The 25,243-nt window shown below is 41.2% G+C and overlaps 1 protein-coding gene across 2 annotated transcripts in view; it reads right to left on the bottom strand.

Moving 5' to 3' along the window:
• The window catches only part of ELOVL7 (ELOVL fatty acid elongase 7), a 69,319-nt gene extending 58,760 nt beyond the window's left edge, over positions 1-10,559 (bottom strand). For both annotated transcript variants that reach the window (XM_082457383.1, XM_082457382.1), the window contains exon 1: positions 10,383-10,559. The gene's annotated coding sequence lies outside the window, so the exon portion shown is untranslated. The remainder of the gene's footprint in view (positions 1-10,382) is intronic.
• Positions 10,560-25,243: the final 14,684 nt, after the last annotated feature.

The following is a 25,243-nucleotide window of genomic DNA, read 5'->3' as shown; positions in this document are numbered from 1 at the left end:
ATCTTACATGATTTTCATTTTAAGCTTGGCTTGGGCAGGGTTCATGCCTGAATATTGATACGTAGCTATCGTGTTGTTTTCTCATATTTTTCTTTTAGATGGGGAGGGAGATAGAAGAGAGGAAAAGTTTCTCTCCATCCTTGAATGACAGGAAACAGCTGATGTGTTTTTGACCCTTTTGGCCCCCAACATCATTCTCTCCTTCTCCTTCCCCACATCACTTTATTTGGGGCAGAACAAGTTGCCTATTCACCATGTGAGACCTCGCTCACAAGCACAATTCAGGGCTCCTGAGACTCAGTATCAGAAACTGCAAGGTCCTTGGGGGAAGGGACCACATCTCCATTCACTTATTCAATAAGTATCTGGGTACCCACTATGTGCCAAGCACCCTTCCTGACACAAGGGATACAGCAAGATCCCTATTCTCATACAGTTTACTTTCTTGTGGGAAGACACATAAGTAAACAAAGATAAACACAAACATCAGACAAATGTGGCAAAAGTTATGAAGAAAGGAAACATGACAGACTGATGTAATAGGGTCACCAGGGGCAGAGGGCAGCAACACTAGAAGGGTAGCCAGAAAGCTCTAGAACATTTGAGAAGATCTAAGGGCGAATAGTCCTGCAGGAGACAACAGCAAGGGCAAAGGCCCAGAGGCAGGGACAAACAGTATGTCAGAGGAACGGCAAGCAGAGCACAAGGAGGAGGTGGACGCTGGCTGACTCGGAGAAGTGGGCATACAGGGTCTTGAGGCCTCAGTGAAAGAGCCAGGGTTTTACTCTACGTACAAGGGGAAACCATCAAAGACTTTTTGTTGTTGTTGTTGTATAACTATTTTTTTTCAAGATTAAATGTGTTTATTTCGAGTTAGTGGATACAATGGTATATTAGATATCAGCACTCCAAGCTACACGTATGTATTTGCCTCTAAACCTTCACACATTGTCAGTTTCCATTCCTCTAACATTCCATCACTGGGCCTCCTATTTCTAGCAAAATCATAGTTCAAATGTTTTAAAAAAGTAAAAGCAAGATGATCACCACATTGTGCTTCCAGTGCCCCCAGAAGGATTATAATTGTTTTAAACAAATGTTTATTGTTTTCAGTAAAGGGGGAAATTGATAACATGAGCACTATTAATGGCACGACTAGAAGATAAAGAACAGAATACAGATTCAAAGAAACATTTTAGGCTGGACAAGTTAGTTTCCCCTTAGCAAAAACTCCACATAATATCATGGATATGATGTCAACATTAAATTGTTCGATTTGTGGGCCATACACTTAAGCGTATGGGCTCGTACATTTTTGCACTAAAACAGAAGCAGTACAAGCTTTATGTTCTACCATTACACTTCCAGAGTTTTCACTTATTAATATACCTGCCAACCTAATGATCCTTGCATGCATTAGAGTTTGCTTTTGTAGAGTTAAGTTTATTCTCCCCATCCCTCCTGCTCCCGTAAACACTGCGGTGCGAACTCTTTGCCCAATTTTATGAGAATGTTGCAAAGGACAGCTCTGTGCCACCTCGGGACAGGAATTCCCCGTCCCCTCCCCAGGCTACACATGAATCAGTAATATTGATCACATCTCATCTTACATGCAGACACTGCTCCCTTAATTTCCCCATGCCAGAGGCATACGAGTCAGCAGGTGTGCATACAAAAATGGAATTAAAAGGAAAAAAAGAAAGAAAAAGCTTTCTTGTTAAAGCCTATTGTCCTAGAAGGAATCCATTGCTTTGAATTCACTTAAAGCCTATACACACGAAATGTGTTTCTTCTGAGAACCTCGTCTAACTCGTGTGTATGACTATTTTTTTAATTATGGTAAAATACACATAAAATTTACCAACTTAACCATTTTCAAGTGCCCTGTTCAGTGGTATTAAGTACATTCATATTGTTGTGCAACCATCACCTCCATCCATCTCTAAAACTCTTTACATCTTATAAAACTGAAACTCTCATCAGAGGCTTTTAAGCAAAGCAGTGACATGATCTGACTTATGATTTAAAAATTAAGTTGCTTGCTTGGTAGAGAATTGATGGTAGGGAGGCAGCAGGATTAGGAGTTTACTGAATAATGGATTCAGGATACACTTTGGGGATGGAGCTGACATGACCGCTGCTAATTTGGATGTGGGCATGAGATAAAGAAAGAAATGAGAAGAGGAGTTGACTTCTAGATTTCTATATCTCCAGGGTCTAGCACACAGAAAATAGCCAATGTTTATTTCATAAATGAGTGAATATTGATTTAACACTTAATAAGTAGAAACCTTTCTTCCCAGAGAACCAGGAAAACAGAAATGAAAACTACCATGGATGAAGGAGATATCTCTTTTCTAGGGCCTCACTATCGGTACTGTGTCTTTGTAACATGGATAAAGTCTACACAGTTGGTTCATGTCAACATTATATGTCTAATTCCAACATTAACATTAAAAGTTAATCCTTGTACATATATACAATAAGTTAAACTTTATTAAGCATTTTATATATTTCATTTCATGTCTTTCCTAAATCAATAGATTTAACCTCTGAGACTATGGTGCTATGTGCTACCTCCCTAGAGATGATGTGTATACATAAATCTGATGTTTTGGAGAGTTTATGGACCCTCTAATGCCCATTCAGAGACCAATCTCAGGTCTAAAAATACGCTGATCTACCTAATATGAGTTGTTATTGTATATCGTTATAAGAACCTAAACTTTATTAGCCTAGCCCTGGCACCTTTGGAGAAATGCTTTCAAAGGGTTTACCTTCATTCATATCCATAATAAATGAGTTACCAAGAACCAACATTAATTTATGGGACTTCCCTGGCAGTCCAGTGGTTAAGATTCCATACTTCCCCTGGAGGGGGCACGGGTTTGATCCCTGGTCAGGGAACTAAGATCCCACATGCTGTGTGGTGCAGCCAAATAAAAATTTAATTTAATTTAAAAAAAATTTTTTAAAAAGAACCAATGTTAATTTAAAGAATATCTTTCCATCTTTACCAAAACTGTTACTGAAAGTATTATACATGAAGTGATTCAAGATCCTCTTTATAAGAACCTACCTCATAAATAAATCCCTTTTACAATTCATTTCTAGGGGAAAAAATACTACCTTAAAAATTGATGTTTTGGGCTTCCCTGGTGGCACAGTGGTTAAGAATCCGCCTGACAATGCAGGGGACACAGGTTCGAGCCCTGGTCCAGGAAGATCCCACGTGCCGCGGAGCAACTAGGCCCGTGAGCCACAACTACTGAGCCTGCGCGTCTGGAGCCTGTGCTCCGCAACAAGAGAAGCCACTTCAATGAGAAGCCTGTGCACCGCAACAGAGTGGCCCCCGTTCGCCGCAACTAGAGAAAGCCCACGCACAGCAACGAAGACCCAATGCAGCCAAAAAAATAAATAAAATAAATATTTTAAAAAAAATTATGTACACCCCATAAACACGTACTTTACCTTGAGACATGTAAGTATGCATTAACTGCCAACGTTCCAAAGTAGTTCCAAGATTTTCTTTGAGGAAGAATTCCTCCCCAATATTTTTCTCATGTAAACCATACTCAGAATTTATTTTCTACAATTTCCACTTTTAATGTTCTAAATGGATTGAAAACTAGAAAACAAAAACAAAACTTGTAAAGCAAGCTCAGGATATTATCTTTCAAGTTTTCATAATTTTCTCCCCAATTCTTTACAGTTAGTTCTCCTGCCCACTTTTTAAGTCACTCACTTTTATGGAATCTTTTCAAGGAATTCAACATTCCTTTCACAGAAGCAATAATACTCTTTCCCTTTTGCACTTTATAGATTTACACACATTTAAATTATCTAATCACAATAACAAGCATAACTGGCGCCAACAAGTTTGCAATAAATACAGCCACTGAGCCAGCCATCAGAGCAGGGAACAGGCTGCTAGGAACTGGTGTTCATCACGCCTGGGCAGCATTTGGTCTGCTTTTGGGGGAGATGAGAAGCATGGGCTTGTAGGGTCGACTGGTTAGATGTCAAGAGGATTGTCTTTATATTAGGATGAACCATATGTAATTGCCAATATACAAATATTTCTCCTAGAGAAATGGCAGTTGCATGTGTTCAACCTAATATTTCTATTTTTTAATTTAAAAAATATTAACTATATTTAATGTTTAATATCACATCTATTATCCTTTTTTTCCCCTCCCTTTAAACAATGAAGAGTGGTTCTCACAACTTCATTTTTTAAATTCCATGTTTGCTCAGGAATAAGCTATTAAATAATCAGTAATTAAACTCTGGTTTCCTAAGAATGTGATTTCTACCTTCTTTCTTTCTTCAGGTTAAAGTCACACCTGTTAGAATTTCAAAGAAATTCTTCAAAGACTGAAGGTATAAGCGTGTGCCTTCTAGTGAACTGAAGGATGAAGAGCAGAGGGATTAAAATGTGAGGTCAGCATTCATTAGTTTGTTTGTTTGCTTCTCAGACATAAAACTTTTTGGCTCACGGGATCCAACACAGCACTCTCTGCCTAGAGAAGGCAGGAAAAAGGAAAGAAGAGGAGAGGGCAGAGAAGCCCCAGACAGACTTAGGATAAGTCCCCCTTAAATACAAGCAGCCTTTCCTTTTGTTCTGTCCATGTTATGCCACTGAATTATAATAAGCAAACAACTACATCACAAATGTGCTATTAAGACAAAATCCCACAACTGGGGATGGAAAGGAAGGAGCAGAAGAACGGAGGGGCTGTATTTAGTTGAGGGACAATAGCCAAACCCTCTTTTTCTAGTTCTCACATTTCTACCACTGACCCTAAAAAGTCTAAATCAGGTTTACGTTTATGGTTGTCCTTATGCCCTCACAAAACTATCGTTGGATATCAGAGCCCTAGTGTCTCTCATACCCTCTAAATCATCAACCCACAGAGTTAGTACGCAGAGGGGGAAGAGCCTGAACTTTGTAAACCATACCTGCGTTTAAATCCTGGCTTCGCACTTGTAACCGTGTACCCTAGCTGAGCACCCTTTCTGCTCCTTCACCTGAGCACCTTTCTTCACTTTTCTGCACCCATGTGTGCTGTGAAGATTCTGGTGCAGACCTTGCTGGCTTTAGACAATTCCTGAGAAAATGCACAGAAAGTGCCTGATTGCAACTATGACTGATGTCTAAAAGATGCCCAAACGTTTCACCTCATGATTTTCAGCAAGCAGGTAAAAACTTAAATGCAGGCTTGAGCTTTCTATAAACATGTGGCACAAGCTCGTTTTCTATTCCCAAATTGTTATGTACACTGAGCATAATCAAGGTATCTCATGTAAATAGTGAAGGTAGCTGTCCTTTCCAGGTCAGATAGAGAAAGGAGATAAAGCCTCCAAGGGAGAAGGGGAAGTTCCAGAAAGGTTAAGTTGCACATGCAGACAGGTGCTTTCAAAATACAAATCTTGGGCTTCCCTGGTGGCGCAGTGGTTAAGAAATCGCCTGCCAGTGCAGGGGACACGGGTTTGGGTCCTGGTCCGGGAAGATCCCACATGCCGCAGAGCAACTAAGTCCGTGCACCACAACTACTGAACCTGCGCTCTAGAGCCCGCGAGCCACAACTACTGAGCCCGTGTGCCACAACTACTGAAGCCCATGCGCCTAGAGCCCGAGCTCCGCAACGAGAGAAGCCACCGCAATGAGAAGCCCGTGCACCACAATGAAGAGTAGCCCCTGCTCGCCGCAACTAGAGAAAGCCCACACGCTGCAACGAAGACCCAACGCAGCAACAAAGATCCAATGCAGCCAAAAAAACAACAACAAAAAATACAAATCTTAACAGGTCCCTTCCCTTCTTAAAGGGTTCCACTGGCTCCCCATTGTCTGTAGGATAAAATCCAAAATCTTTACTAGGTGAATCAAGGCTCTCAGTAAGCCAGCTGTGCATACCTATGCGACCTCTTCTCACACCCTCCTCTGCAGTGATTTTACAGTGTTTCCAATTCTCTGAATGCACCTGCATTCTCTCAGCCTGAATTTGATTTCCCACCCTCATCCCATTTCTCTGCTGCCCCAACTCCCAGTCTTCCTTCTTTCGGCTCAGGAGGACAACTTTGTCTGCCTTTCTCTGCTCGGCTTCCTCAACACTCTGTGTTAATCACAGTTTTAAGTGTTTACCTCCCTTGAACCCACATAGATCTGGACGGGCTTCAGCACCCTGCCGACTACTTTGCCTGCCGCAAAGCTGACACTCAAATGTTTGTTGAGTATGCAACTTCTGAAACTCCCTAATTTTGGCTAGGTTTTGCTCTATACCTTATATTAGAGGGGACAAAGGAGCTGGGCTGCTGGTGTTCAAGGCCTGTGCTGCTTCTCCAAGTGGATGAAGATTTGTCTTTAACATGGCACATTTATGAGTTATATGTTATATGGTAACTTAGTTCCTCTGAATCATGGTCTGTTTAGAAATATTTATCACTAACAAAAAGGATAATTTTACTTGTCAAGGCAATAACATGTGCTTTTAATATATCTAAATCAATTAGGAATAATTAAAAATCTCAACTTTTAAAAAAAAGACCAATCTTATAAAGTGCTAAATTTGCATTAGTGTTCAGCTATTTCATAACATGTGAATGGTCCAAATTGGATGAGTCACAGAAATACATCTAAGATATATTCCTCTCTAAAAATGTGTTTATGGCATGCTTCTTTCCAAGCTATATGGTGTGTTTTATTGAAACCCAAGATTAGTTCTCAATTTAACACACTACTGTATATACAAAGGCTCCAAAATTATTTGTTTGGTAAATAGCATTCTTCTATATTCTAAATATTCTAAATATTCTAAAGCTGATGTTTGCACATGTAGCACACCAAGGAGAATAGGCAATTAAACAAATTAGAAAAAATCTTATTTCTTCAACTTGACCAGTAAGTACCTGAGGTCAGAGGCTTTAAGTATATTCCACTGTCTAGCGTAGAGAAACAAATCCCAATTTGTAAAATGACATAACTGCAAAGGTAAGCATTACTGTAACTTAAGTTGTTTATAACTGTTACTAATATACCTATCTAACAACAGAGGATTAGTTAAGGAAATTACATTATAATTTTTAGAATATAAGGCAGACAATAGGAGTTTTGGAAAATATACAAGGTGAAAAATGCTTACTATGTATTATAAGGAAAACACAATAACCTAAAATTCTATATGTAGTAGGATGTAGGAAAACATGCATTTAAAAAATGAGAGAGGGGACTTTCCTGGTGGCACAGTGGTTAAGAATCTGCCTGCCAATGCAGGGGACATGGGTTCGATCCCTGGTCCGGGAAGATTCCACATGCCACGGAGCAACTAAGCCTGTGCGCCACAAATACTGAGCTTGCAGGCCACAGCTACTGAAGCCCGTGAGCCACAACTACTGAAACCCGCAGGCTCTAGGGCCCATGCGCCACAACTGCCGAGCCCGCGTGCTACAACTACTGAAGCCGCGCGCCTAGAGGCCGTGCTCCACAACAAGGAAGCCACCACAGTAAGAAGCCCACGTTCTGCCACAAAGAGTAGCCCCCACTCGCCGCAACTAGAGAAAGCCCGCGTGCAGCAATGAAGACCCAACGCAGACAATAAATAAATAAATAGAGACAAAGGTAAAATGGCAAAATATTTATTGTGGTCGACTCACGCACAGGGGGTCAAAACTGTCTTCTTGGCTCCCCAGTCTCACCGTTTTGGTACCTCCTTCCAGTTTTCTTTTCTCCTCGCCTCAAACCTCCCCAAACACAGCCAATTCTTCCTTGACAATGTCTCTCAGGATTAGTCCAGGCCCACATTACCTTATACAGAGGTTTTGAGAAAAGATTCCCATTTGGCTTTTCTGCAGTCTCATTCAACTATCATATCTACTGCCAGAATAAGACAGTCATTCTACTGCTAAATATATCTACTGTGGTAATCTCTTCATTTATGTTTTATGCATTTTTGTGTATGTGTTATATTTTTCAATGAAATTGGGTTTTTCTTGTAACTCTGTGTGGCTTCATATTTTGTTTTGCTAGGATGAGGTTAGGATTCATGGCTCTCTGCTGATATGGCTCTACTTCCTTACGCTTCTAAAATGGAATGTTTAGCCAGGGTAGCTGGGTTCCTATCTGCAGCAATGGAGTTGGCAGAGGCTTCCCTGCCCGTCCTCTACAAAGCCTGCCAGGTCCCCCACATCTACCAACGCATCCTTAACACCCTGTAAAAGCCGGCTTAAAAATTTCAAAAAGTTTTCCACCATTATTCAACCCACCCAATATATGCTACATTAATTCATCTTGCATCATATTCCGCAAACATTTATCAAGCAACTACTAGTTGTAAGGCTTGAAGAGTTAAAGTCTTAAGTTGTTAACAACCTTTCTGTGGACCGTGAACATTTATGAAAGATGCTAACCAACAGTAAAAAGAAAAATGACATAAGTGATAAATGAATGTTCAGGAGTGGGGAAGAGGGAGACTGGTGAAAAGGAGAAGGGAACGGGGGTGAGAATGAGGAAGTCTAGAAGGAAGAGACAAGGTAAAAGCCAACAGAAGAGGTTTCATGATTGGGAGAAGTGTGATGTGAGACATGACTGCTGTTTTGCACCTGGGTGACTACAATACAGGGGAGGGAGGCTGACATAAATGACACTAACTAGAAATGCTTTTGGGCAAAGCAGGGCAAGTCCAAATGGAATATTACAGTATGCACTGACATATGCTACACTAAAACTGAATAAGATACATGGAAAGCACAGAATCTTTAAGTGGGTAAGTAGCAGTGATAACCTAAGTAACAAAATTCTATGAAAAGAAAACCTAAATGAGTACAAAGTCACACAAGAAGGAAAAGAGGGACCTGAGACAGAGAGTCTAGTCAGTGAACATGAAAAAGCACAGGACTTCAAGAAAGTAAGGATGAAGAAAGGAACTCTAGGTGAGGCAGTATGCACAGTGGTAAATAGCCTCAACACTGGACCAGGGCCCCTGAGTTGGAATCTCCTCCTGCTACTTGTGCGTCCTGGGCAAGTTCCCCTGTCTCAGTTTCCTTATCCGTAAAAGGATAATGTTATCATTTATTTACCCCCATAGGATTGTTGCCAGGATTAAAAGAGTCGATACAAGTTCTTAGAACAGTGCCGGGCACAGAAGCATTCGATAAATGTCTGCCATTGGGGGAAAAATATTTTTTTTAATCCTCGGTGACCTTGAGGAGAACAATTCCTGGCCAGTAGTAGAAGCAGAAACTACAAAAGAAGGGAATTAACAAACACGTGATGGCTAAGAAGGCGGAGGCAACCCCAAAGTATCGAAGACTCTTTCACAGCAGTTAAGCAATACAAGCGAGAAGTGAAATAAAGAGTAACCTGCGAGTACAGGGTTAAATGAAAATGCTTGTCGAGGGAACAGATCAGCAAGAGGAAAAAGGCTTGGCTCGCCAAAACTATTCTTCAGTCTTTGTGAGACTTGTTTTCCCAACCACACAACGAGAGGACAGGGGTAGAGACCATATCCTTCCTGACGCAGCTTTCCCAAGGGAGCTCGAAAGAGCGTTCTCTCGGCATCCGGTAAGTTTGAATCAGCGCTGGCTGATTAGGGGAGAAGGCCCATTTCCTAACCAACGATACCCTGTGAGATGAAACAACAGGCTTTCCGATTTCCATCTCCGGCACGACCTGTTCCTCCGCTGTGTACTCATCACTCTCCTCAGCCAGCAGCTGCCGCCGGGACAGGATGCAGCTCGGGGAGCCAGAGGCAGCGCCCGCTGCAAGAGCAGCGCCCCAAGTTCATTCCGGCCCCGAGGACACAAAAGCGCCCCAGAGGGGAAAAAGCAGAAAGAAAGGGGCTCGGGGATTCTGGGGGGGTCGGGGGGGTGGGCGAGCGAGCCCAAATCCAGGAGCTGGGAAAGTGACCTCGGAGGTCAAGGTCGAGCAGGTCCCTCTCCCTCCCAGTCCCACCCGCAAGCACCTTTGTCCTCCCGCCCGGAACAGCTGGGCCCTATCCCGCAGGAGCGCTCGGGAGAGGCTCAAAGCCCAGGGGTGGCGGGGACCACCGTCCCTTTGGGATGCTGGGGGCGGCGGTGGACTCCCAGGGAGGGCGCAGGTGAGCGCGGCGGCCCCTCCCTCCGGCGGGAAGGGGCTTCGACCCTGGGCACCCGCAGATGGCGCGGCGACAACTTCCGAAGCGCCCGCCAGAGTCCAGGCAGGGCCTGGCCGGGCTCCCGAGTCTCCGGGACCCGTATCCCACTCCCCGCGCGCCGCGCCCAAGTTCTTTCCACCGGGCTGCTCCCGACCCCTGCCCCCCGGCGTCTCTCTCCCTCCCCCCATCTCTTCTCCTCCGCGCCTCGGAAAAGTTTGGCCCCGGCCCACCGGCTGGGAGCCCCGCACTCACCCCGCGACGAGCGGAGCCCAAGTACCCGGGCGCGGGAGCAGAGGGCGGCGGCGGGCGGCGGCGCGAGCGCGGAGCTCCTCACAGCGGGCCCTGCTGCCCCGGCCGCCGACCGAGCTGGAAAAGGGGCGGAGGCCGCCGGGTGTCACCTGCCCGCTCTCCCACCCGCCCGCTCTCCCACCCCGCCGCGTGACGCCGCAGAGCGCCGCCCCCTGACCGCCCGCCGCCGCCGCCGCCAGGTACTCGCGGGGGACCGCGGGGAGGAGCCTCCCTCCCGGGAGGGATCGACCAGGAAGGGCGCGCGGCCTCGGTCGCCCCACCTCCGCCTGGCTCGGCGCCCCGTAGCTCGTAGTGCGGCCGGGACGGGGGACCGAGGACCGCTCGGGGAGATCCGGACTAATTACATTTCTTTCTGAGCACAAATGTCATCACCTGAGGTCATCTCGAGGCTTAACATAAATAGTGTGAAAACTGTCGTCATGCATGACTCAGGATTGAGTTGCAGAAAAATCTGAAATGAGGAAAACCTGGCCCAGGGTGAGGCTGGAGGAGGAGAGGGAGAAAAAAGGGGAGTTCTTGCTCCTGAAAAGGCTATTCCGGAGGGTTAATTCATTATCTGAAATGGAGGCCAGACCCAACAGCGGCGAGAGGCCCAATTTGGGTCAGCTCCATCCCCTGCTTATTAAAAACTGGAGAATTGCCGCAAATATTGGGGAGTGAAGGGGGCTTTTAGAGCAATGAAGAGGAAATTGTATATAATCTAAGTTAACTTTTTTGCCCTGGTTAGTAACAGCTGCTGCTGCAGCCAACACACTCTGGCACACTGACTTTTCCTCACCCACGGCTGGCTTGAGTGTGGGGTGAGGATGAATGTCAGGCGTGTGTATGTGCGCTCCATTATTTTTTACCTTACCTGGCTTTGTGTTTGATCATGAGCCTCCTAACCGCTCTCGTGTTTTGGAATCCTGGCATCAATAGCTGGAGGGCAAAATAAGAGTCAAAAGAAGTTACTTGTTCAGGAGGCAAAAACCAAGAACTAGAGTTGAGTTGTCTTCTAGAAACTGGAAAAATAACCTCAGGGGTTGCAGTCCTGGCCCATGCACCTCACAAACATGGCCTGTGAGTTTGTGCTGTGAGTTTTAAGCATGAAATCACAACAAAAGGGTCCAGACTACCGGGGAGGGAGGGTAGGAAGAAGAACACTCAGTGGGCCAGAAGCATGTTTTCCTCACATACAGGTAGTTGCCTACCATCACCTAATCCTACTGCATCAACAAGAGATTTTAAATGTTTTATACAAAATGTGGAGAGCCCCCATAGTAGCCATTCAGGAAAAAAAAAGAAAAAGCAAAAATCATGAAAGCTCAAATTTAAGAGAATCCCAGCTTCAATGAAACTAAAGGTTTCTCCTTCCTTTTAGATAAACTTTGCTTTCATAATAAAACCATGTCATTTAGTAGTCTTGGCTACTGGGAACTAGAGACAATTGCTTAACAATATTTGCCTTTGCATTTGTCACTATCTGCCCATCTATATACAATTATGAAATTTCAAGTATGCAAAAGATCAAATGGATTCATTCATTTAACAAATACATATTCAGTGCTTTTATGTTCCAGGCTCTGAAGATTCAACAGCTAACAAAACAGACCAAAAAAAAAAAAACCTCTGTTCTTGCGGAACGTACTTTCATTTACCTTCGTTCTAGTTGGAGATGACAGACCAAAGATGAATAAGCAAGTAAAATATGAGTGTTCATGTAGTGATAAGTGCTGTGAAGAAAAATAAAGAAGGGATGGGGATAGGGACTTCTGGAGGTGGGGAGGTGAGGAGTTGCACTGTTAAAGCAGCTAGGGAAGTCCTCAGTTGAAGGAGGCATTTGAGCCAAAATTGTAAAGAGATGAGGTGGCAAGCCTGTGTGTCTACCTGGGTGACAGCATTCCAGTCATCGGGAACTGTAAGGCCAACGGCCCAGGGCATGAGCGTGCCCCAGATGATCACGTTCACAGAAGGGCAAGGAGGCCAGAGCTGTTGGAGTGGAGTGGAAGGTAATATCAACAAGATTTCACAAGGATCTGATGTGGGGTGTGAAAGGGGGGGAAAAAAGGTCAAGGATGACTCCAGGGTGTTTTCCTCTATCAGCTGGAAGGAGAGCTGCCATTTACTAAGAAAAGGAAGACTGAGAGAAGACAGTTGGGTGGGGGGGGGGGGGTCATCAGGAGTTGTTTGTGGGACTGATTTAATTTAAGATGCCTATTAGATATCCAAGTGGGAATGTCAAGTAGGAAGTTGTTTATACCAGTCTGGAGTTCAAGAGAGAGGTCCGGCCTGGTGATATAAATTTGGGAGCTTCCACATATTTATTTATTCTCTGGTCTGAGAATGGCTAAGAGCACCGTGAGTGAGACTAGAGAAGAGGTTTCAGAACTTCGTCCTGGGGCACCCCACTATTGAGCCATCAGGGAATGAGGAGGAATAGTCCTGAGATTTGAGTAAAATCAGGAGAGTGTGGTTTCCTGGAAGGCAAGTGTGTTAGTCAGCTATTGCCACAATAGTTCTGTGTAACAAATCACTCCAAGGTCAGTGGCGTATAGCAGTATACCTGTTCTCATGCCCATGAGTCAGCAGATCGGTTGCAGTTCAGCAGATCTAGGCTGTGCTCAGCTGGGTGGTTCTGCTTTAGGTTGCAGATTTAGCTTAGTCTGTCCCATGTGTGTTATTTCTGGAGCCCAGATTGAAGAGTCAGCAGCCACCTGGAGAAGATCAATTGGGGTATAAGAAGCAGTCCAAAATCCACATGATTTGTGGGCCTCTGCTCACATTATTGAAGCACGTTTAAGGCCTCTGCTCACATTGGGTTGGCTAATATTCCATTGGCTAGAGTGGGTCACATAGCCAAATCCAACATCAGAGGGGAGTGGGAAGCATATTCAACCTACAGTGGAAGGGTGAGGAGAATGAGTATTTGCTGAACAATAATCCAGACTTTTATCATAGCAAGGGAAGAAAGTGTTTCAAGGTGAGGGAAGTGATCGCCCAATAAGCTGGGAACCAAAACTGGCCCTTGATTTAGCAATATGGAAGTCTTTGGTTGACCATGACAGAACAGGTTTGGAGAAACAGAAGGAATGAAAACCCACCCCATTTGGGTTTTCAGATCTGAACATGCACATTCACCAATAGGCAACAGAGGGAAGATAGAGTTATGGGCAAAGATTGGGGGGAAGTAGGAGCTTGTGTTGATAGATTGTTTTAGGTCAGATTTCCCAGAAGCAGACCTGAGGCAGAAAGTTGTGTGCAAGTGATTTATTGAGGTCAGTAAGGGATCCAAAGGGATCTGGGTGAAATAATAATATTGTTCACTATGCAAATGTTAATATTTTCCAAATTTAGCTTTTTTTTTTTAAAGAAATAAAATGTTACAGTTAAAGCTCCACCCTATCCTAATCCTTTTCTTTCTCCTAAAGGTATCCTGAAGTAGCTGTGTATCATTTCCATGCATGCGTTTATACTTTCATTAGTATATCTATCTCAATATATACTGTAATTTTGTATATGGTTAAATTTTATGGAAATAGTATCATACTGTGTGTATTCTCCTACAACTCTGTTGATTCATGTAGCTCACTCATTTAATTACTATAGAGTATTCTGTTGTATAACTAAACCATTTATTCATTTGCCTTCTAATGAACAAAATTGGGTTAGTTCTAATTTTTCCCTTCTGGAGACAATGTGTCAAGGAATATACAAGTAACTATTTTCTTGTACACATGGAGAAAATGTTCTAGGGTTTATACTTAGAAATGGAACTGCTGGTCATGGAATAGATTGTTCTCTTCTACGGACATTTGCTATTTTTTGGCTGCCCTGTATCTGAATCCTCTGTCTATATTTGAGGAAGTTCCTATAATGACTTCATAGAGGCAGAGCTCACCTCCTGTTAAAGAAGCTGGAAACACACGATACTCACTTTGCCACCCGCTTGGGCAGCTAGAGCTCACAGTTGCTGCAACTCCCTGACAACCCTCCTCCCAGGATTCTGGAATTGAAGCTAGTGACACAGAAGTTGTGTTTGCTAGTGGCATGGGTGGCTTCCCAGACTGATTCACTGGCATAAATTTAGCTCTAGTTTGTCAGCAAAGCTTGACTTTGTTCCTACCTTTTCCAAGCCTATTATCCAGCCTTTGTGGAGACTCTGTAAGCGCTCAATAATTTTCAATAAACACCTTTTATGTTTAAATTAGTTACTTTGTTTCTATTTCCTGCAGCTGAGGACCCTGACTGACCGACTCTCCTTGACTGACAGACTTTCCTAAGTGGTGCCAATTTACACTAGCACCACATTGTATTAATAGTTCCCGTTTCCCTAAATCCTTGCCAACATTTGATGTTTTCAGACCTTATATTTTTCCCAGTCAGATGGGTGTGAAATGATTTCTCACCGTTTTTTCTTTTTTGTTGTTGTTGTTGTTCTTTTTTTTTTTGATGTGGACCATTTTAAAAGTCTTTATTGAATTTGTTACAATATTGCTTCTGTTTTATGTTTTGGTTTTTTGGCCACGAGATACGTGGGATCTTAGCTCCCTGACCAGGGATTGAACCCAAACCCCCTGCATTGGAAGGCGAAGTCTTAACCACTGGACTGCCAGGGAAGTCCCCTCACAGTTTTTTTTTTTTTTTTGGATATTAAATTGCATTCAGTTTAAAGTATCTCAGAAGAATGTTAACTCTTTTATTTTTGGTCTGGACATAGAGGTACACTGCACATTAATTCAAATCACAGATGATACTAAATTGGGTGATGATATGAACACCCAGAGAACACAAACAGACAATAAAAAGGGATCCACAATGAAATAACCAAACAATGTTCACACTTCTTAATGCTATTTTGGATATATATATGGAGAAACACCCGAACACTGATTTCTAATAGCTGGAAAATATTTTCTGCATGACTACCTTACAAAGAAACTTGTGGCTGAGAGAAATAAAAACAAAGTAGGTACAAATTTATAATAAAGAACAGTATCAAAGAAAGTTTAACAAATGTGATTAGCATATACTGAAGCATCCCATCAGAGTCTAAAGAAGTGAATGTTCCTTTTAAAATAATCTGTTTAATCAAGCTGTTTTATTGATGCAGAAAAATCATCAATGTGGGGAGATATAGTCAACCGGTAAACAGAAGTTTTAGTGCTGTTGTAAGTAGAAATAGAAGAATTACGTGGAAAGAGCATAACAAAATTTAAGTTCATAAATGTCAAAAACGGAAATGTAATCCAAGGCAAGGGAGAGATGCTTCATCACTAAACTATTATAAAAGTGGAAACCAGTACGTTATAAAGAGAACCTAAGAGAATTCATATCTCTGTCATTGATTTCTCTAATCTATATTTCAGTTTGGATACATTTTATTAGTTTGTTATATTGCTAATTTGTATTTTTGAAATGAAATTATTATAGGCTCTGTTTAGAATTTCTCCATTAATATTATTATAAAATACAAAAGGATGCCACATAATTTCTGTATTGACCAATTCTTCTTCCTTTCGACTTCTTTATACAATGCAAAAAAAATTGAATGTGAATCACCATACTTATAGATTCTAAGAGTTAGATAAAAGCTTCTTGGAGTGGATAAGAAAGTGAAGCAGGCTCTAAAAATCAGGAGCTCAAATGAGTCATTTAAACTATTCTCCAGTTAAAGTTTAATGCTCTCCACACTCACTGAAAGTCTGTAAATTCAACCCGTGATTATGAAATGCAAACTCTTCGTCCTAGCAACAAACAACACATCAACAAAAAACCAGAATAAACCACATCTTTAAAGGTTATCAACAAGCCATTTAGCATGCTTCAAGATCAAGGCACAAATAAGGGAGCATGGTTATTCCTTGGTTTGGGAGGTAGGACTGAACCTCAAACACAGCCACTCACGTGCTTCCTTGTAGTTATAGTCACGCACACATGATACCAACCAATCCATCATCAACTAAATACAAATCAAGTGTTTATTAAAGTAATATTAAATTTTAATTAATATAAAGTCATATTAAAAACATTAGACCATTTTCACCTCAGATTTTAGTTACTGTTTCCTAACCTGTGCATATTTGTAAAGCTTGTTGGTTTTTTCCTTCTCCTTCTCCCTATCTTCACCCTGGTCACCAGGCCTCCCTCTCTTCCCCCTGCCCCTCGCCTCCCCTCCCCCTCGCCTCCCCTCCCCTCCCCCTCCTCCGCTTCCTCCTCCTCCTCCTCCTCCTTCTTCTTTCTCACTCTCCCCCAACCCCTCTCCTCTCTCGCTGAATATACCTTTTCAGAAATGCTCATCTTGTTGAGGGGGAATCAAAGACAGCACTCACTCAGAATCAGAACTGCGAAAGCCACACTGAAGTTCCAATTAAGCAGCAAGGATGTGGAGGAAGGGCTTGGGGTCCTATTGCTTCCCCTTTTTTCTTTTTTTTGATGTGGACCATTTTTAAAGTCTTTATTGAATCTGTTACAATATTGCTTCTGTTTTATGTTGTGGTTTTTTGGCCATGAGGCATGTGGGATCTTAGCTCCCCGACCAGAGATCGAACCTGCACTCCCTGCATTAGAAGGTGAAGCCTTAACCACTGGACCGCCAGGGAAGTCCCCTCACTGTGGTTTTAATATACATTTTCAGGATTCCTAGTGATACTGAACATCTTTTTATATTTTTTTTTAGTCATTGAGATAGCTTCCTTGAATTCCTTTTTCATATCATTTGCTTAGAAAAATAAGCACTGGCTTAGTCATACGTACTTATTTTAAATTTTTTTTGTTGACTTGTCCATTGCATGTTTTATAATATCTTTTCTCAATATAGGACTTATACTTTAATTGTACGAGGAGTCTTGTTATTCTTAAATTTTAAAAAATTAAATATAGTTAAATTTATCAATATTTGTCTTATGCTTTGTGCCTTTTGCCTCTCAAATAAAAAATGGTTTCTTTTTCTGAGGTTATAAATATACTCATTTTTGTTTTCCAAAATCTTTTTTTTTTCTTATTAAATTTAGATCTTTAATCCATCTGGAATTGTTTTTAAACTGGTATGTTTGAATAGGTAATACATTCACAGGCCTTGCATATCAAAAAGTCATACAGTGAAGAATCTCCCTCTATCTCATCTCTCATCTATGCTTTTCTGATATACTTTCAGAGATTAAAAATAATTTTTTTAAACAGCATATTCTTCCTGTTTCTGTCTTTTTTAACACAAATAGTAAATTTGTGTTAAAAACACAATGCTGCACCTATTTTTTTCACTAAACAATATATATTGAGATACTTCCATAAAAACCTTATTCCTCTCTATGTTGTATGACTCTACTGTGATTCATTTAACAAGTTTCCTATTGATAAATATGTAGGTTGTTTGTAGTCTTGTGCTGTTACTATCAACAGCTAACACATGTATAGTATGTGCCAGGTACTGTTGTAAGTACTGTTTATATAGATTAAATCATTTAATCCTCACGCCAACCCAAAGAATACATACTATCATTACCTCCATTTTACAGATGAAGGAACCGAGGCACAGGGAGATTTAGTAACTTACCCAAGAACATAATGTTAGTAAATGGTAGAGCTAGAATTTAAAACTATGCTCTAGCCTTCATGCGCATCACCACATACAGTGCTACAGTGAATACCCTTGCATACACTATGTAAGTTCCTAGAAGTGGACCTGCTGGTTCAGAGAGCAAGTACATATGTAATTGTGCTAGCTATTACCTCTATATAGGCTTGCACTAATGTACACTCCTGACAGCAATGTATAGAAGTATCTTTTCCCCCCATAGCCTTACCACAGTTAAGGTAACACTTGTTATCAAATGTTCGGATGTTTGTCAGTTTGATAAATGAAATACAGGAGATTGCTGTAGTTTCCATTTGTGTTTCCCTTCAGGTGAGTGAGATTGAGCCTCTGTTTCATATGTTTAAAAGTCATTTATATTTCCATTTCTGTAGACTGTTTCTATTCTCTAGTTTTCTATCAGGTTGTGGCCTTTTCTTTCCCCCTTATCAATTTCTAGGAGTCCTTTAATATATATGTAGGAAGATTAGCCCTTTGCTGTGATAGAAGTGGTAGGTATCTTCCCCCCTCCCTCCACATTTGTTAAGATCTCACACACATGTCTTTCTGTGTAAGCTCTCTGTTCTATTCCACTGTCTATTTGTCTTGCCTTGGATTTTCTCTTTTACTCTTCTGCGTAAATTTTAAGAACAGCTTTTTTTTTTTTTTTTTGAACGAAAAGCTATGTTAGGATTTTGATTTGAATTGCCTTAAAGTTTAAAGATTTATTTAGAGAGAATTGCCATCTTTAGAATATTGAAGTGACCCATTTATGAACATGATATTATTTCTCTATTTATGTAAATCTTCTCTGTTTGTTAATAAAGTTTTGATTTTTCTCTGTTTTGGTTTTTCACATATTTTGTTAGATTTATTCCTAGGAGCCCTATAATTATTGTGGCTATTATAAATAGTACATGTGTTTTTAAGTTACATTTTCTAATTGTAAATATAGGAATGTTATTATTTTTTCTGTAATTATTGTGTATCCTTCGTCTTTATTAAACTCAGTAATTTGTAGAATTTCTATGATTTTTTAACTGAGACAATAATATCTCCTGTGAATAATTGTAATTACTGAATCCTTAACCTGCAACTTCTTACTCTATGTCAGTCTGTTAGGGATTTAACTTTTACCAGTGATTCACAAACTTTACTGAGAGCGAGGATTATCAGGATGTTGTTAAAATGAAGATTCCTGGAAATGTGTCTCCAGAGATGCTGATTTAGTAGGTCTAGATAGTGGGATACATAATCTGCGTTTTAACACACACTGTATATGACTCGAATATAGTTGCCCAGAGAGCTGCAGTTTGGGAAACTTCTTACATATAACCTATCTCTTCTGATATTTATTATTGCCTCCACAATGAAATGATAAACCCTTGATGGCAGAGATTTTATCTAATCTCTCTTGTATCCTTTGTGCCTAGAATAGTAGCCTACCAACAGTAGATGCTAAATAAGTGTGCAGAAGGTAAAAAGGAATTTTAGGAAAGTCATTGGAAGTACTTTGTGTGAAGCTGCTATTTAAATGCTTTAAAAATGTTTTCTCATGTGCATTTTATACACATTTAAAAGATATCTTTGGGGCTTCCCTGGTGGCACAGTGGTTAAGAATCTGCCTGCCAATGCAGGGGACACTGGTTCGAGCCCTGGTCTGGGAAGATCCCACATACCGTGGAGCAACTAAGCCCGTGCACCACAACTACTGAGCCTGTGCTCTAGAGCCCATGTGACACAACTACTGAGCCTGTGTGCTGCAACTACTGAAGCCCGCATGCCTAGAGCCCGTGCTCCGCAACAAGAGAAGCCACCGCAATGAGAAGCCTGCACACCGCAACAAAGAGTAACCCCTGCTCGATGCAACTGAAGAAAGCCCAGGTGCAGCAATGAAGACCCAACACAGCCAAAAATAAATAAATAAATAAATAAACTAATTAAAAAAAATAAAAAATAAAACAATAAAAGATATCTTTGGGACTTCCCTGGTGGCGCGGTGGTTAAGACTCCGCGCTCCCAATGCAGGGGGCCCAGGTTCAATCCCTGGTCAGGGAACTAGATCTCACATGCATGCCGCAACTAAGAGTTCGCATGCCACAACTAAGGAGCTGGAGAGCTGCAACTAAGGAGGCTGCAAACCACAACTAAGGAGCCTGCCTGCAACAACTAAGACCCAGCGCAACCAAATAAATAAATAAAATAAATAAAAATAACAAAGGTTTATTAAAAAAATAAATAAAAGATAACTTTGCTATCATCAGAGGAAGAACAATGATTGCAATGTGATAGGTACATTGACTGGGTGACTACCAACCCTTACCCCAATGTGTCTATATCTTGCCAAGCTTAATGGCATCATTTCTTTTTGGCACTGAAAATGCAAACTATGAGTTTCAGACAAGTCATTTTCTTTTTGGTATCCTTCTGTGCAGATATCTAAGACGTCTGTAAAATTTATATCCCCAGGACAGGATATAAGTGAGATATGGAATGCGAGTATCCCTTAAATTATCATAAAAATCAGTATTATAATTATCTTCCTATAAACCCCAATCATTTGAAAATGTTAATACAAAGGGTTTTCCACCGTGAAGGATTGTCACTTACCATGATTATGACATTAGCTATGATTAATTTGATTTTAAATGTTATGGAATTGATTTCTTTTGTTTTTTAAATAAATTTTATTTATTTTTGGCTGCATTGGGTCTTCATTGCTGCACGAGGGCTTTCTCTAGTTGCAGCAAGCAGGAGCTACTCTTCATTGTGGTGTGCAGGCTTCTCATTGCGGTGGCTTCTCTAGTTGCAGAGCACGGGCTCTAAGTGTGCGGGCTTCAGTAGTTGCAGCACTCGGGCTCAGTAGTTGTGGCACACGGGCTTAGTTGCTCCATGGCATGTGGGATCTTCTCAGACCAGGGCTTGAACCCATGTCCCCTGCATTGGCCGGCGGATTCTTAACAACTGCACCACCAGGTAAGCCCTGGAACTGATTTCTGAGTCAACTATATTATCTGAAACTAAAGTGCAGTGGTTTATTTTGTGTATTCGACCAATATCTTTTTTTAAAAAAAATTTATTTATTTATTTTGGCTGCACTGGGTCTTAGTTGCGGCACATGGGATCTTTAGTTAAGGCATGCGAACTCTTAGCTGTGACATGCATCGGGATCTAGTTCCCCGACCACGGATCAAACCGGGGCCCCCTGCATTGGGATCACAGAGTCTTACCTACTGAACCACCAGAGAAGTCCCTCAATCAATATCTTGATATCACAAATTCCTGTGAAGGCCAAGTCTAAATAATATTTAATTAAAATTCTTATATATTTCATTTCATAATAAAATGTTTCTCAAATAGATAGGAGAACTATCATAATTTATATCTTATTGAATGACTAAATAATATACCATCAAGATAAGGTATATTTTAATGATGTGATTGAAACAAAACAACAATTAAGAAAACAAAAAATTTTACATAGTAAAACTATTTAGCAGTCATGATTCTTTTGGAATTTTTAACATATAATATATTTGTACTGTGTTACTCTAAATTTTATGTATTGGTAACTGTTCAGTGTACCTTGTAGGTTTGTTTATTTATTTATTTATTTAGGCTGCGCCGGGTGTTAGTTGCAGCACGTGGGATCTTTGTTGCCGCCTGCCGGATCTTCATTGCTGTATGCGGAATCTTCAGTTGTAGCACGTGGTATCTTTAGCTGTGGCACGCGGGATCTAGTTCCCTGACCAGGGATGGAACCTGGGCCCCCTGCACTGGGAGCACAGTCTTAACCACTGGACCACCAGGGAAGTCCCGTACCTTGTAGGTTTACAAAACAATTCAGCAGATGGAAGCTCTGTCTTCTTGGAGGAGTTACATTTGTACTTGGTTGATGTTTCACAAACTTACCTGATTTGCATAATCACTGGAAACAAATGTTAAAAAACACAGATTTTTTTTAGGTCCCTCAAATAGTGGTCCAACCCTACCTTGGACAGCTATGAAATAACCAATGGTAAGAATCTTGATCAGTTTTTTTTTCTCTCTCTCCCTCTCTTTAAACATTGCATATCTTTTTTCCCCTAGATACACCTGCTACTGAAGCGATAACTTATATAATTTATTATACATTGAGGATGACTGGGTAATCACTTAATTTTTGTGAAAGGCTTATCAATTTGAGGTAAGAGAAGAAACTAAGGACACTTCTATTAATAAGGTATCACATAAGATTTTGTAAAAATACTAGATTCATCATTACATTTTAAATCCTATGTGATACACTAACAGTTTAAAAAAATTTTTGTTGCTTTTTGGGTATTTTCCAGGAGACTGCTACTATAATAAAATTGTAATAAGTAAGCAGAAAGAGGCACCAGGGATTATGTTCTATCAACATGTGTGAATCTTAGCTGCCTACAAGAATATCAAAACAATCAAATTGTCTTTAATTGAAATGGGCATTTTAAACTCTTACTGGAATGTTTTTATTTTACAGTTTCAGGATATCTTCCTATGACTGTAACCTGTAGTCAGTTAGTCAATGTTTACTGATCATTTGTCATAAATGACAGTAGAGGCCAGCTCTGAAAATCAGACTGAGTGGAGATGGGCATATATGTGTTAGTGACTAATTTCTAAGTGAAGAAAAGATGTGTATTGCTTTATATTATCCATATTTCTTTTTCTTTCGCACAGATCATTAAGAGCTGACTGTGCACACAAATGTAATTTAAAAGGCGTATCTTTCATCTCTGTTGTTCTTGGTTTTACATATCCATTCTGTTGCATGTAAAACGAGTTCCCTATCTATTTCTAAATGATAAAGCAATTGCGCAGATAAAGTAGTCTAGGAAATGCGTGTGGGGCAGTTGTGGACTATATTCCCCAAAGCAGTTTGTTAGTCATTTGGTTTGTTACAACTTCATTCATTTCAGCTTTTTTCTTCTAGACTAGGCTGAGGAAAAATTAGACTTTTTCAGAAAGCTTAAAGAGTTGCAGGCAGGTAAGTGAAAACAGTGGTGGACACACAAATAGCCAGCTCCTTGTAATTTAAAAATCTGCAAAGGAATTAGCTCTTGGTGCATTGAAGAAAGAGGTCTTGGAATGTGTGGTGATGAAGAGCATACCCATTCACAGCTGGAGCAGAAGATGGCTAGCTCTTCACTAGGTCAGCTTCTTCTTTCTCCTGGGTGCACAGCGGGGCTCTAATCCCCAGCCTTCTTTGCAGTTTGGGTGTGGCCATATGATAGAGTTCTGGCCAATGGAATTCGAGCAGAAGGGCTTGGCATTTCCTGGTCTGGCTCATTCATACTTACCAAGTAAGATCCTTTCTGCTGTTTCCCCTGCAGCATAAGGAAGCCTTATGTTGAATGTGGTGGAGCCACAAGATGGAGGGATCCTAAGTTCTCAAATTACCATTTGGAGGAGAGGGATTTTATATAAGCTATAAACAAATGTATATTGCATTAAGTCTCAGAAATTTTGTAGTTCATCTGATACCACAGTTAGCCTGCCCCAACTGATATAACAGAATAGTACTGTCGGTCAAGGATTTTGCCTCTCAGCCAGCAGAAAGCAGAAAATGGTTGCCTCTTCCCTTGGCCTCTCTGGTATTTTCTGGATAAGACCTGGCAACTTCTTTGGCATTCTACTTTGGACAAGTTTTCCTAACCCCACCTCTGTTATTGCAGTTGCCTCCTAACTAGCTCTCTGCTTCTGCTGGTGCCCTCCTCTACAGTTTATTATCCAAACAGAAACCAGAGTGACCTCATGTCATTCTTCTCAACCCCCTCCAAGCTCTCCATTTGTTTCAGAGAAAAAGCTAAAGTCTTTTAAAAAATTTTTTTAATACTATATTTTATTTAACTCAATATATCAGAAATTTTCATTTCAACATGCAATCACTATAAAAATTATTAGCAAGCTATTTTACATTTTTTTATACTGTCTTCGAAATTCAATATGTGTATTACACTTAAAGCACACCTCCATTTGACTGTCCACATTTCAAGAAGCTAAAGTCTTTTCAATGACCCTATAAGACCATTTCTGATCTGCCACCTCTCCTCATACCCTCTTTGTCCTTCTCTCCTAACACTCTCCCTTTCCCTTACTCTGATCTAGCCTCACAGATTTCCTTGCTATTCCTTGAACAAAGCAGGCATGCTCTTGCCTTAGGGCTTCTGTGCTTGTTCCCTCTGCTTGGAATGCTCTTCTCGAAGACGCCCCCATGGATTGTTCTCCCAGTCTTTGCTCAGAGAGGCTTTTCTGGGCACATTATTTAAAACAACAACTCCTTACACTCCCCATCCCCTTCCCTCTATTATTTTTCTCCGCAGCACTTAGTACCTTCTAACATGCTATACACATTTTTCTTTTTAACATTGTTCACTGTCTGTTCCCCTCCACACCCCTCTTAAAATGAAAGCTCCATGAGAAAGGATTTTTGACTTTTTGTTAAATTGCCAGCCTAGAGTAGTACTTGGCAAATAATAAATAATAGATAAATTTTTGCTGAATGACTAAATGCTCTTATATAGATAAGCATCGTGTGCCAGAGGAGCACTAAAGGGAAACTCTTAATTCACACTGGGATCTGGCAGGGAAAAGTCTTCTGGAGAAACTTACTCTTCTTCCAGGACCGGAAGCTGATGCAGTTGCTGAGCGAATAAGCCAATGGTCACTTTTTAGTCCTCCTCTTAACTGACCTATCAACATCATTTGACACCATCGTGACTGTCTTCTTGGAGTGCTGTCTTCACTTGCCTTCTGGGGTACCACATTTGCCTGGCTTGTTCTCCTACTTTCCTGGCCATCCCTTCTCAGGTTCTTCAGCAGCACCTCTCCCCTCTAAATGTTGGAGTGCCCAGGGTTCAGTCCTGTTCTTTTCTCATCTTTCTACACTCATTCCTCAGGGGATCAAAACTTTAAAAAATATCAGGGCTTTAAATGCCATCTGTATACTCATGACTACAGCACATATATTTCTAAACGCTCTCTCTTTCCTGAACTCCAGATCTGTATATCAGGTGCCTACTGGGAGAGCCTTTTGGATGTCTAAGTATCGCAGAGTTAAATGCCCACAATAGAGCCTCTGATATTTCCCCCTCGCCATGTGTTCCCGACGTCATTTAATGGCAGCTCTATTCTTTCGGTTGCTCAGGCCAAAAGCCTCGGAGTTATCTTTGATTCTCCTCTTCCTCTCTGCCAATTCTACCTTCCCAATTTAACCAGAACCACTTCTCACCAT

This window comes from Balaenoptera physalus, assembly GCF_965194825.1.
Source record: "Balaenoptera physalus genome assembly, chromosome: 3".
Classification (NCBI taxonomy): Eukaryota; Metazoa; Chordata; class Mammalia; order Artiodactyla; family Balaenopteridae; genus Balaenoptera; species Balaenoptera physalus.
The sequence above is the reverse complement of the archived record's forward strand: the minus strand, read 5'-3'. Positions and strand labels throughout refer to the sequence as shown.